The sequence below is a fragment of the Hemitrygon akajei genome, unplaced genomic scaffold (assembly GCF_048418815.1).
Source record: "Hemitrygon akajei unplaced genomic scaffold, sHemAka1.3 Scf000040, whole genome shotgun sequence".
Classification (NCBI taxonomy): Eukaryota; Metazoa; Chordata; class Chondrichthyes; order Myliobatiformes; family Dasyatidae; genus Hemitrygon; species Hemitrygon akajei.
Window position 1 is genome coordinate 7,561,046 of NW_027331926.1, and position 14,461 is coordinate 7,575,506.

Below are 14,461 nucleotides of genomic sequence, written 5' to 3' on the forward strand. Positions count from 1 at the left end.
TTTGTTTCATTTAAGCAATTGTCAGGTAAATATAGCTTACACAAAACTCACTATTTTAGATAGTTACAATTCTGAGAATTTTTAAGATCTCAATTATGTATATTTCCTATAAGCTCAGATGAGAACCTACTAGATGAATTTTTTAGTTTGAAAACTTTTCATAATGGTGTTACATAATATTGACGGTATGTTACTGGAGACGAGGAATGTTCCTTTGACAAAATTAAAAATCTCTGGGAACAAGATTTACTGATATCAATATCTGAGAAAACATGGAATGATTTTTTTAAACTGGTTAATACTTCATCGTTATGTGCTCGTCATTCCGTCATGCAGTTTTAAGGTAGTACAGAGAGCTCATATGACTATGGATAAGCGATATCGTTTTTCGTCGGATATATCTCCTCACTATGACAGATGTCATAATGGAGCAGCTTCATTAATTCTATGTTTTAGACTTATCCGAATCATGAAAAATATTGGCTGACATATTTTTCCAACGTTAAACTAGAGGAAGGGACGATACACTTACTAGGAACAGTTACAATGGCGAGTACAGGGTAGTAAACCAGTTGGAAAGTCTTCAGAAACATATATGATTCGATAATCCAGTTCCAGCGTTTCATAATGTTTAACAAGAATTTGATACGCCCAGAAAACCAGTCTTCGCAATTCCTGCAGCATTGCGCGATTCATTCCCCAGATAACGATCCATTGCTGGTAACATCCAGGTTCCTGCTCCCGATCCAGCCTCTGTCCTCTCTCTGTCTGGAGCCCGCTGGTCTCTGATAGCGGATAGTTGCAGCTCTCACTAAACCTGTCGTTGTAAGGGATACATATTAATAGAACAGTTAACAAGCAGCCACACCTCCGCGGTGACGTCAACAATCCCGATGGACATTGCCTTAATTAGGTTCTATGGAATGACAGCTGCATTTAACCGTTTATTTGCAGAGTGCCAGAGAAGCGATACAAAAACAGATTGGAAGTATATCTCATAATCCCGGCAGTCGACTCTCCACGGATTCGTGTCTTCTCTGTAAATTGGCACAAATATGAGAAAATTATTGACACCACAGCTAGAAACTGATAGACAACCATTCTGGAAAGGAAGGTACACGTAGCAAATAGAAAATATAATTTGCAACAATGATGATATAAACAGATTCAATATATAAGTAACTAGATCGTTCTTAAAGTTATAGTTGGATAGGTAGATTGTCAATGCAACCGAGTTAGATACTTTTGCAATCATAATTTTCAGATAAGAGTTTTGTTAGGATAACACGGATACCAGGCCAGGATAGTTGAATGCTCCTCTTGCGGGATCTGGGAAGGAATAGAGAACTCCAGTAACCCTGTCTGACGACAGCTGCGAGAGCTGCGTTGAGCTGCAGCATCTGACAACCCGCGTTAAGGAGGTGGAACTGGAACTGGACGAACTACAGATCTTCGGGAGGCTGAAGTGGTGATGGGCAAGGACATATAGAGAGTCAGTTACACCCAGGGCGCAGGGCACAGGAGACTGTGTGGCATTCATGAAGGAGAAACGGCAGAATGGGGCAGGGCAAAGATCCCCTGTGGCCATCTCCCTCAACATTTTGGACACCGTCGCGAAGTTTGAGGCGCGGGAGAAGAACCTAACAGTATTCAGTCACAGTGGTCGGGTCTCAGGCTCTTAGTTTGTCTTTGTGACTCATAAGAGAAGTGGGCGTTGAGCGGTTTCTCTGTGTGTTTCGTTGGGGGGTGTCGGTAGCGTGAAAGTCACGATCAGATGATAGGATATTCAATAGCGGTGCGGGCAGATGGTTCTCTTGGCGAAAACGTCAGGGATATCTCGAATCGAATCCTCTTGACTGGGTGTGTGAGCAGCTTAAAATCTGGCCCATGGAGTTAGCAATGACATGGGGACGATGAGTGACGAAGTACTTCCAGCCAGTTCCAGGAGTTAAGAGGCGAAGTTAAAAGGCAGGGCCTCCTGGATTTGCTGCCCGTGCTACGTACTTCTGAGGCCGGAAGCAAATTGACTACGAAAATTAATAGTTGGCTAAAGAGTTGTTTTTATATCCCTTTCTCTGGAAATGGATGCTAACATTGCATTTGGCTTCCCCACTGTTCTGCAAATTTTCCTGTAGTGACTTTTCCCAAAAGGCTCTGCACCTCTGCATCTTTCAATGTTCTTCTCCCCACATTGTTAAAATAGCCCAGGCCTATACAGAGAGTAAAGAGTTTTATTATCTGGCGAACGGGTTCCTTTTATGTAACAGCCCTCTGAAAATGGATAGGGAACATGCATTTGGCTCCCTCACCACTGACTCAATCTGCAGATTTTCCTGTGGGTCTCCAACTCTGAATTTTCAACTCCAAGAAGTTTGGAATTTTCACAAACTTGGAAGGGCACAACATTAAACACCACCAGGTCAGTCAGAATGTTCTGAGCGAATGAGAAATGAGCGTGATTGGCTATGTCCCAGACATGAGTTTTCACCAGCTGCTGTGAAACAGAAAAGACGTAACAACTTAGTATAAATACGAGAGTCAGACTGGAACAAATTATATGACTACCGAGCAGTAATTACAGAAGGGACAATCCATAAAAACCGTCAGGATGTAGTAACAGAGGATAGACAAAGAACAACAACTTATTCAATAGATAAAGACATTGCAATCACACACAACATACGGAAATCAATGCTTGAAAAAGGCTACAATATTCGATACCTTCAGAGTCTTGTCCGGCTCAAGATTCACTCGGCCCAAGGACCCCTCATAAAAGTGACTATACCAAATCCTGAACCACAGATCTTTTTTAGAACAAAAAAAATCTTAGAGAAATGTATGGAAGAAATGTAGCAAATGTTCAGGGTATATTTGAGTGGATTTCTGCATAGTTACGTTCCAGTAAGGCAGGGAAGTTACAGCAGGGTACAGGAACCGTGGTATGCAAAGTTTGTAACAAATCCAACAAGAATAAAAAAGAAAAGCTTACAAAATGTTCAGAGAGCGCGGCAAAGATAGATCTAGAAGATAATAAGACTAACAGAGAGAAGCTTAAGAAGAAAATTAGGAGAACCAGAAGGGGTATGAGAAGGCCTTGGCGGGATGGATGAAGGAAATCCCGAAGGCATTCTACAAGTATGTGAAGAGGATCAGACGTGAAAGAATAGGACCTATCACATGTGACAGTGGGAAAGTGTGTATGGAGCCGGAGGAAATAGCAGAGGTTCCTAATTATTTTTTTATTTCAGTATTCACTATGGAAAAGGATCTTGGTGATTGTAGTGATGATTTTCAGCAAACTGAAAAGGTTGAGCATGTAGATATTATGAAAGAGGATATGCTGGAGCTTTTTGAACGGTCGTTTTGAATATGTCGCCGGAACCCGATGAGACGTAGCCCAGGTATCTGCGGGAGTCGAGGGAGCAGATTGCTGAGCCTCTAGCGATGATCCTTGCATCATCAATTGGGAAGGGAGAGGTTTGCGGAGGATTGGCGGGTTGTGGCTGTTGTTAATTTATTCATGAAAAGGAGTAGAGATAGTCCTGGAAATTATAGACCAGTGAGCCTTCCTTCCGTGGATGGTAAGTTGATGGAAACGATCTTGAGAGGCACAATTCATGAACATTTGGAGAGCTATAATATGATTAGGAATAGTCAGCCTTACGAGCCTGAGTGATTGTTTTGAGCAAGTGACGAAACACATTGATGAAGGAAGAGCAGTAGATGTAGCACATATAGATTTCAGCTCGGCATTTAATAAGGTATTCCGTGCGCGGCTTATTGAGAAAGTAAGGAAACATGGGATCCAAGGGGACATTGCTTTGCGAATGCAGAACAGGCTTGCACACACAAAGTAAAGAGTGGTTGTAGACGGGTCATATTCTGAATGCAGGTCCGTCCCCCAGCGGTGTGCCTCAGTAATCTGTTCTGGGACCCTTACTCTTCGTGATTGTTATACATATTCCAGATGGGGAAATGCCTCGATGGGTTAGTCAATTTGCTGATGACACAATGGTTGGAGCTGTTGTGGATAGTTTGGAGGGATGTCAAACTGGGCAAAGAAGTGGCATATGGAGTTTAAACCAGATAAGTATGAAATGGTTCAGTTTGGTAGGTCAAATAAGATAGCAGAATATTGTATGAATGGTAAGACTCTTGGAGGTGTCAAGGTTATGAGGAATCCTGCGGTCCGAGTCCATAGGACGCTCAAAGTGGCTTGCGCAGAGTGACTCTGTGGTTAAGAAGTCATACAGTCATTTTTCCTTCATCGATCGTGTGATTGTGTTTAAGAGGCGAGAGATAACGTTACAGCTATATAGGACCCTTGTCAGACCCCAGTTGGAGAACAGTGCTCAGATCTGGTCGCCTCACTGCAGGAAGGATGTGGAAACAATAGAAAGGGTGTAGAGCAGATTTCCAAGTATGTTGGCTGGATTGTGGAGCATGCTTTACGAGTGTAGGTCTTTTCTCCTTGGAGCGGCGGAGAATGAGTGGTGACCTTATAGAGCTGTATAAGATGAAGCGAGGCATTGATCATATGGATAGTCAGAGGCTTTATCCCGGGGTTGAAATGGCTATCACGAGAGAACAGTGAGTGTTTTAAGCTTCTGGAAGGAGGTGCAAAGGAGATGACAGATGATGTTTTCCACACAGTATTGGTGAGTGCGTGAAATGAGCTGCCGGTGACGGTGGTGAAGGCGGATACGACAGGGTCTTTTAAGTGACTCCTGGATAGGCACATGGAGATTAAAAATAGAGGCCTATCACTAACACTAGGTAATTTATAAATGAGTAGATACTCGGCACAGCTATTGTGGTCCGAAGTTCTTGTAATGTGTTGTCGATTTTTTATGTTTCTGTAATTACGAACTAATCTTTTCTGCTTGTCAGCTGAGCATATCTTTCCATTTTCCTCAGAGTCACATGCCTGTCTCGAATTCTGTTAAATGCCACTTACCCCTGTACTTCGACCACCACACCAGCAATTGCATCCAATGTACCCACAACTCTCTGTGTAAACGTCTTGCCCTTTAGATTGCATTTATAACTACGGCATGATAAATGCCCGGCAATTTAAGTATGTTTGTAAATAAATGTGTTTTGTGTCATCTGCAAGATTATTAATCACCCTATTTGCAGACATGCTGGTCAGTTTTATATATGACCAACCCCTGATGGGCTCACTTTCGGACATTAACAATGGACTATTCTTTATGCGTTGTGATGATAATGCGAATACTGGGTGACAACATAAAATCTCTGCATCAGAATCTGCCACCTGCTGGTGGCATACAAATCTACGGTTGTATTTTTGCAGATGAGTGACTCAAACAGCAGAGGTACTGAATTACCTGTGCACGGGCAGGTGTTTTGACTGTTATATACCCCCAGGGTTCATTCTTTCAGTGGACTGTCACTTCAAAAAGGCCGAGAGAATTAAGATTGACGTTGAGATACTGCTGGATTTCTGCTGACACTAAAAATTGCTATATTGCTAAGGTGAGAGAGGTGGCGTTATTTGTTGGACAATGAATGTTTTCATTTTTTCTGTGCCTTGTTTTCGCATATACAAGGACATACAGACACACAGTCAGAGTCAAGATGAATTCGTTCAACGTTCTTATTTTTTTAAATCTTTGCAGATGAGTGAATCAAACAGCAAAGTTCTCTGGTGAGCGAAAATTTTTTGTGAATATTACGTGTGTGTTTATACTTTCTCTGGGTGTGGTAGTTCACTGAAGAAAGGCACCCCTGTGGCAAATCACTGTTGGAGTTATTTCGTAGGGTTTGGAACTGGATAAATGGCTATCATGCTGTGTGTGACTGGGGAATCCTTGTGGAATCTACCGGTGTGTCGACCCTTACCTGGGTGGTGGTTCCCTTGAAGAGAGTAGTCCTTGTGATAATCTGATGTTAGTGATGTTCAGCGTAGGGATTCAGAAGACAAGGAGAAGATCGACGACACCTGTTTATTTGGATGACAAATACCTCTCTCTCTCACTTCAACTTCTGTGCATTTGAACTGAACAGAAGTTTCTTACATACCATCGTAAGACTGTAACTCTTGCCACCTGAGCTTGAATAAGTTTGGGATTTTTATTTTACACAACTGTATATGGATAATAGTGCTAACACTTGGTTTACCTAGTTTGTCACTATATTACATAGTTACTAATAAAATAGTGATTGTTAACAGCAGAACCAGACTCCAGGTGTGTTCTATTACTACTGAAACTTTTACAGTGTTGCCTGCACGTTAGGGGTACATTGCCCAGTGTTGCCGGGACGTAAGACGACCAAGCTGAACATTCTCCTGATATCTCAGCATAAACTGTCTTTTGTTCTCTCCATTGTCCCTATATTCCTAAAAATATTTCCTAATCTCTTATTTCTCGTTCGTTCAAGACCGACCTGTCATATTAGAATGACAAAGATGTCACTTCTGCGGCCACATTCCCAACTGGACTGTCACCATGATCCCTCAACATCGACAACTCCATAACGATTGTATCGACTCCAAGAGTATTTACGAGTTAACCCATCTTCATCCACGTCAAACGCCAGGATATTTTCAATAATTGTCACATGCAAAATGGCTGCCCTGCACCACTGTCATCTGTACTCAATTTAAAGCCATGCTATCTAATTTATCTTGGTCTCCTGTCACAACCCACCGGAAGGAGTCCTTCACAATAGTCTTACTTCCAGTCCAATCACAACGGTCGGCCCTTGGCTAGCGCCATGCCTCACAGTCCGAGCGAACATCCTAATGGGACAATTTACAATGACCAATTGTTTGCAAAGACACATAGGTTTTCGTCTATGGGAGCAGATGTGTCTATCTTGGCGCAAGCAGTTTTGTGAATAAAAAGGATGAGGTTAGAGCGTGCATCAATACTTGGAGATATGGTGTGATGGTCATTGCAGAGACTTGGATGACTCAGGGATAAGAATGGTTTCTTCAAGGGCCGGGTTTTAGATATTTCAGAAGGGACAGGGAGGGAAGCAAAAGAGGTGTGGGCGTGGCCCTGTTTACCGGAGATAGTGTCACGTCCGTAGAAAAGTGGAAGACATGTAGAGTTTGTCTACGGATTCTCTGTGGTTGAGTTTAGGAAAAGGAAGGGGTCAATAAATTTACTGGGTGTTTTTTTTTATAAGCCGCCCAGTAGTAACAGGGATATCGAGGAGCAGATAGTGAAACCGATCCTGGAAATTTGTAATATTAGCAGAGTTGTCGTGACGGGAGATTTTAATTTCCCAAATATCGATTGGCATCTCCCTAGAGCAAGGTCTTTAGATGGGGGGGGGGAGTATGTTATGTGTGTTCAGGAGTGTTTCTTGACTCAATATGCAGATAATTCTACAGGAAGAGAGGCTGTACTTGATTTGGTATTTGGAAATCAAATTCGTCATGTGTTAGATCTCTCTGTGGAAGAGCATTTTGTGGATAGCGATCATAATTCTATTTCCTTTACAACAGCATTGGGGAGAGAAAGGAACAGACCTTAGAAAAGCGTTTAATTGGAGTAAGGGCAATTCTGAGGTTATCAGGCAGGACATTGAAAGCTTAATTTGGGAACAGATGATTTCAGGGAAAAGTAAGGAAAATGTGGCAAATATTCAGGGAATATTTTTGTGTAGTTCTGCAAAGGTACGTTCCTATGAGACAGGGAAGGGATGGTAGGGTGCAGGAACCGACGTGTACAAAGGCTCTAATAAATCTAGTCAAGCGGAAACGAAAGGTTTATAGAGCTAGGTTATATTAGAGATCTAGAAGATTATAAGGCTAAAAGGAAGGACATTAAGTTGGAAATTAGGAGATCCAATTCGGTCATGGGAAGGCCTTGGCGAACAGGAAAACGGAAAACCTCAAGGCATTCTACAAGTATGTGAAGAGCAAGGGGATAAAACCTGAAAGAATGAGACCCATCAGATGTGACAGTCGGAAAGTGTGTACGGAACCAGAGGAAACGGCAGAAGTACTTAATGAATACTTTACTGCAGTATTCACTATGGAAAAGGATCTTGGTGATTGTAGCGATGACTTGCAGCAGACTGAGAAGATTGAACATGTGGATATTAAGAAAGAGGATGTGCTGGAGCTTTAAGAAAGCATCAAGTTGGATAAGTCGACGGGACCGGACGACATGTACGCCAAACATCTGTGGAAAGCGACTGAGGAGATTGCTGAGCCTCTGGCGATGACCTTTGGATCATCATTGGTGACGGGAGAGGCTACTTAGGATTGGTGGGTGGCGAATGTTGTTCCTTTATTCAGGAAACGGAGTAGAGATGGCTACCCGTGATAGACCCGTGATTCTTACCTCAGTATTTGCCAAATTGATGGAGAAGATCCTGAGAGGCAGGATTTATGAACATTTGGAGAGATATAATATGATTAGGAGTAGTTAATATGGCCTTGAAAAGTGTGGGTCGTGCCCTACGAGCCTTATTAATTTTTTGAGGATCTGACTAAATACATCGATGAAGCAAGAGCAGTATATGTAGTGTATATGGAGTTCAGCAAAGCATTTGATAAGGTACCCCATGCAAGGTTTATTGAGAAGATTAGGAGGCATGGGATCCAATAGGGCATTGCTTGGTGAATCCGCAACAGGCTTGCCTAAAGAAGGCGAAGATGGTTGCAGACGGTTCATGTTCTGCATGGAGGAGGTCACCAGTTGAGTGCCTCTTGGACCCTTACTCTTCGTGAATTTTATCAATGAACTGGTTGAGGAAGTGGAGGGATGGCTTAATAAGTTTGCTGATGACACAATAGCTTGAGGTGTTGTGGATAGTGTGGAGTGCTGTCAGAGTTTACAGCGGGACATTGAAAGGATGCAAGACTGGGCCGAGAAGTGGTAGATGGAGTTCAACCCTGATAAGTGTGATGTGTTTCATTGTAGTTCGTCAAATATGATGGCAGAATGTAGTATTAATGGTACGACTCTTGGTAGTGTTGAGTATCAAAGGGATCTTGGGATTCGTGTCCAAAGGACACTCAATGCTGCTGCGCGGGTTGTCTCTGTGTTTAAGAAGTCGTACGATGAATTGGCCTTCATCAATCGTGGAATTGAATTTAGGAGCCGAGAAGTAATGTTGGAGCTATGTAGGACCCTGCTCAGAGCCCAATTGGAGCATTGTGCTTATTTCTGGTCTCCTCACTACAGGAAGGATGTCGAAACCATAGAAAGGGTGCAGAGGAGATTTACAAGTATTCCGCCTGAATTGGGGAGCATACCTTATGAGAATAGGTAGTGTGAACTCGGCCTTTTCTCCTTGCAGCGAAGGAGGATGAGTGGTGACCTGATAGAGGTGTACAAGATGATGAGAGGCATTGATCGTGTGGATAGTCAGAGGCTTTTTCCCAAGGCTGAAAAGGTTCTACAAGTGCACTCATTTTTAAGGTGCTGCGGAGTACGTACTGAGGAATTGTCATGGGTAATTATTTAAATGGGGATAGAATTTAAAATTCCGAGATGAAACGGGACTTGGGAGTCCTCGTGTAGGATACTCTTAAGGTTAAGCTCCGGGTTGAGTCGGTGGTGAAGAAGGCGAATGCTATGTTGGTATTCATTTCCAGAGGTTGAGTAAAGGAGCAGGGATGTGAGGTTGAGACTCTCTAAGGCACTGGTAAGACCTCACCTGGAGTACTGTGTGCATCTTTAGACTCTTTATTTAGGAAAGGATGTGCTGACGTTGGAGAAGTTTCAGAGAAGATTCACTAAAATGATGGCGGGAATGAGAGGGTTAACATATGAGAAACATTTGATCGCTCTTGGAATGTACTGCTTAGAGATTAGAAGAACGAGTGGGGAGCTCATAGAAACATTCCGAATGTTAAAAGGTATGGGCAGAGTGGATGAGACAAAGTTATTTCCCATGGTGGTGGAGTCTGGTATGAGAGGGCATGACTTGAGGACGGAAGGGCGCCCATTCAGATGCGATGCGAAGGTTTTTTTTTAGCCAAAGCGTGGTGAACCTGTGGAATTTGTTGCCACGGGCGGCAGTTGTGGACAAGTAATTGGGTGTATTTAAAGCAGAGATTGACAGGTATCTGTGTAGCCAGGGCATCAAACGTTATGGTGAGAAGGCGGGGAGTGGGTCTAAATCGGAGAATGGATTCACTCATGATAAAATGGCGAAGTAGACTCGATGGGTCGGATGACCGACTTCTGCTTCTTTGTTTTATGGTCTTATGGTGTTATGGTAAGTTTTTTTTTACTCAGAGAGCGGAGAGTGCGTGGAATGGGCTACCAGCAACGGTGGTGGAGGCATATCCGATAGGGTCTTTTAAGAGACTTTCAGATAGGTACATGGAGCATAGAAAAATGGAGGGCGATGGCAAAGGCCAATAATTTCTAAGGTAGGGACGTGTTCGGCACAATTCTGTGGGCCGAAGGGCCTGTATTGCACTGTAAGGTTTCTATGTTTCTATGAAAATGTATAGGGTCTGTCAGTGGTGAGGATGCCAAATGCATTTTCCCATTCATTTTCAGAGGACTGCACAGGAAAACAGCTCCTTAGCTACGTCCTAAACTATAAACTCTTCTTCGCTCTGTTCCCAGCACGCCGCACGTGTAGCAATCCTAAGATCACAACCCATGTGATCTTGTCCTTTGTCTGAGATCTTACTTCCCCGAACCGCCTGTGCAGTACATGGTCACTCATCTTCCCCATGTCATTGGTACCTACGTAGATCACAATTTCTTGCTGTTCTGGCTCCCAGTTAAGAATGCTGAGGCCTCGATCCGAGTTATCACTGACGTTGTCACCGACTGAACCCCCGTCCACAAAAGTTACTAACGAATATCCTATCAGTACAGCCTGCCTTCCTCCCTCACCACCCCGAATCATTCCACCCACCGCCCACTTCTCCTCTGCGTTACAGAGGTAAACCGTGAGCCTGAGAGCCGATCACTGTGACTGGACACTGTTAGGTCATTACCCCGCCCCTCAAATCCCACAACTCTATTCATAATGTTGGAGGAGATGGTCACCGGGTATCTGACCTGGCTGTTTCTCCTCCCTGACTGTCACACAGTCTCCTGTGCCCCGCACCCTGGGTGTATCTCCCTCTCTATATATACTGTCCATCACCACTTCAGACTCTCGAATACCTGTCAGTTCGCCCATTTCCAGCTTCACCACCTTAACTCGGATTGTCAGAAGCTGCAGCTGAACACAGCCCTCGCAGCTGTAATCGTCAGGGTTACTGGAGTTCTCCATGCCTTCCCAGCTCCCGCAATAGGAGCATTCAGCTAATCCGCCTGGTAGCTCTGCTATCCTACCGGAACAGATACAACGAAGGGAAGTGGAAAGATCTTAACCATGTGCTTTACTTTGCCTTGCCTCCTTTGACTGAAACCTCCCTAGGCTGACATATCGGCGAGCAGAAGCATGAAGATCGCATGTTTAATGGATCATTATGACGTGAGATATTGCGTTTGCCGCTGCCTTCCTCTTGCTGATCAACCGCCATCGCCGCCTGGTCTCTGTTCAAAGATGTTTTTCACTCTAAGGACCTCCTATCACTTTTAATATACATGCTGATTGAAGTCCTCTCCTCCCAATTCATCCGACATCCTGACTGGCCGCTGGTCAAATCTTTTTTCTGAAAATTATTCTTGCGAAATTAACTGACTCGATATTATTTTCCATCTACCAATGCAAATATAGGCCGGTTGGTGGCACAGTGATATCAGCGCCTGACTCCAGAACCCAGGTTCCCGAGGTAGAATACAATCGATCCGCTCCCGGCCACGTGGGGGACGACTCACAAAAAAAATGCAATAATCATTTAATATCTATGCTATAATTATTTTAATCTCTTTATATCTTTATAACTGCTTATTTGATTTTGTTTTATTTGCTGCTTGTACCTTCCTTTCCAGATCAGTTGTGGTCAGTGTCTGATTCTGTGACAACAAGTTTCTCAATTTTGCGTCTGCTTACAGACACGACACGCATTGGTGGACATCGACTGCTGGGATTATTAGATACACTTCCAATGTGCGTTTGTATTGCTTCGCTGTAGGTCTGTAAATAAAGGGTTAACTGCATTTGTCATTCGGTAGAAATTAATTAGGGAGTGTCCGTCGGGATTGATGACGTCACCGCGGAGGTGTGGCTGCTAGATATCTGTTCTATTAATATGTCTCCCTCTCAACGCCAGTCTCAGTCAGAGACGCCAGTCTACGCTATCGGAGATCAGCAGGCTCCAGATAGAGAGAGGACAGAGGCTGGATCGGGAACAGAAATCTGGATTATTCCAGCAATGGATCTGCAATATGCATTGCGGAACGCTGCGGCATATGTAAAGAATATTTTCCCGGCGTACCCATATCTGGTTAAAACAAATAATGGAATACCGTTGGACTTCCGAATCTATCAGGCGCTTAAGACTGTCAAAATGGTTTACTATCCAGTACTCGCCATTTTAGCTGTCCCTGGTAAGTGTCTCGTCTCTTCCTCGTGATTAACGTTGAAAACTATAAGTCAGCTTCTCTTTCATACCTATCCTCAAACGACGCGCTAATTGCGTAGCTGCTCTCTCAGACTGGCATTGCTCCAGCAAACATCGGCTGAGTGTATTTGATAAGGCAACCCATGCAAGGTTTATTGGGAAAGTAAGGAGGTTTGGGGTCCAAGTGGGCATTGCTTTGTGGATCCAGAAATGGCTTGCACACAGGTGGCAATGTGTGGTTGTAAACGTTTTATTTTCTGCATGGAAGTCGGTGACCAGTAGTGTGCCTAAGGGATCTGTTCTGGGACCACTACTCCTCATGCTTCTTTATTATTGATGAATAAGTGGAGGGATGTCACAAATGTTTGAGTTGTTGTGGATAGTGTGGAGGGCTTCAGAGGTTACAGCGGGATATTGATAGGATACAAAACTGCGCTGAAATGCTGCAGTTGGAGTTCAACCCTGATAAATATGAGGCTGCTCAATTTGGTTGGTCAAACATGATGGCAGAATACAGTCTGAACCGTAAACCCATGGCTGTGTGGTTAAGAGGGATCTTGGGGTCCGAGTGCATAACACAATCAAAGCTGCTGCTCAGTTTGAGTCTGTGGTTAAGAATGTCATACGGTACACTTGCCCTTCATCAATCGTGGGACTGAGTTTCAGAACCGAGAGGTAATTTTGCAGCTATACAGGAACATGGTCAGACCACACTCGGAGTACTGTACTCAGTTCCGGTTGCTCACTACAGGAAGAATGCGGAAACCTTAGAAAGCTTGCCGAGGAGATTTACAAAGATGTTGTCTGGAGTGGGAATGAGAATAGGTTGAGTGAACTCAGTTTTTTTCTCCTTGGTGCGACGGAGGATGAGAGATGACCAGAGAGAGGTGTATAAGATGACGAGAGGCATTTATCGTGTGGATAGTCAGATGCTTACTCCCAGATCTGAAATGGCTGGTACGAGTGGGTACAGTTTTAATGTGCTTGGAAGTGGGTATAGAGGAGATGCCGAAGGTAAGTGTTTTAGGCAGAAAGTGATGGGTGCGTGCAATGGGCTACCGGCAACAGTGGCAGAGGCGGATTCAATAGAGTCTTTGAAGAGATTCCTGTGTTGATACATGGTGCTCAGAAAAATAGAGGGCAATGCGTAACCTTACGAAATTTCTAATGGAAAGACATGTGCGGTACAGCATTACGGGCCGAAAGGCCAATATTGCGCTGTAGGTTTTCTATGTTTCAATGCATTGCGGAATTTCTCTTTCCAACTTTGGAGCTCCAATAATTCTCTGTCGAGCAAATATTATCCCCGCCTCTTCTCCTGTCAAACACTTCCACCATGTGACCTCTCATGCATATTCACTCCAAGGGAAGTAAGTCTGAGCACACACAGACTCTCCTTCATGGAATTCTCTGCAATCCTGTCAACATGCTGACCTATTTCATATGCACCCGCTGGGAAACGTACACGTCCTTCCGTTACTGAGGTGACCAGAACGTCTGCTCTTTATGATTCCCATAGGGATGACTCCATTTGTGTCAGGGCTGGATTCATCGACTTTGTAAAAGTTTGTTGGAGTGGGCTGCATCGCTGAACTAAATAAGTAAGCATGTAAATAAATAAATAAGTATAAATAAATAAACATATAGATAGATATATAGATATAAATATATATAGATCCAACGTCTCATCTTTTGAAGAGCATGAGGGAACTTGGCCATCATCACTGCCATGATTTATTGCCGTGTCGAAGATTGCTAAGGGAACTGAGAGCCCGAAGAGGGATATGGATAGGTTAAGCAAATGCACTAGCGTCTAGCCGATGGAGTACAAAGTTGATAAATGCGAGTTCACCCATTGGGAAGGACAAACGGAAGAAGAGAATATTATTTAAGTTGGGAACGACTGCAGAATGCTCTGTGCGGAGGGACATTGGAGTGCTTGTGCTTGATTCACAAAGATTTCATTTACAGGTACAGCACGCTATCAGGAAGACA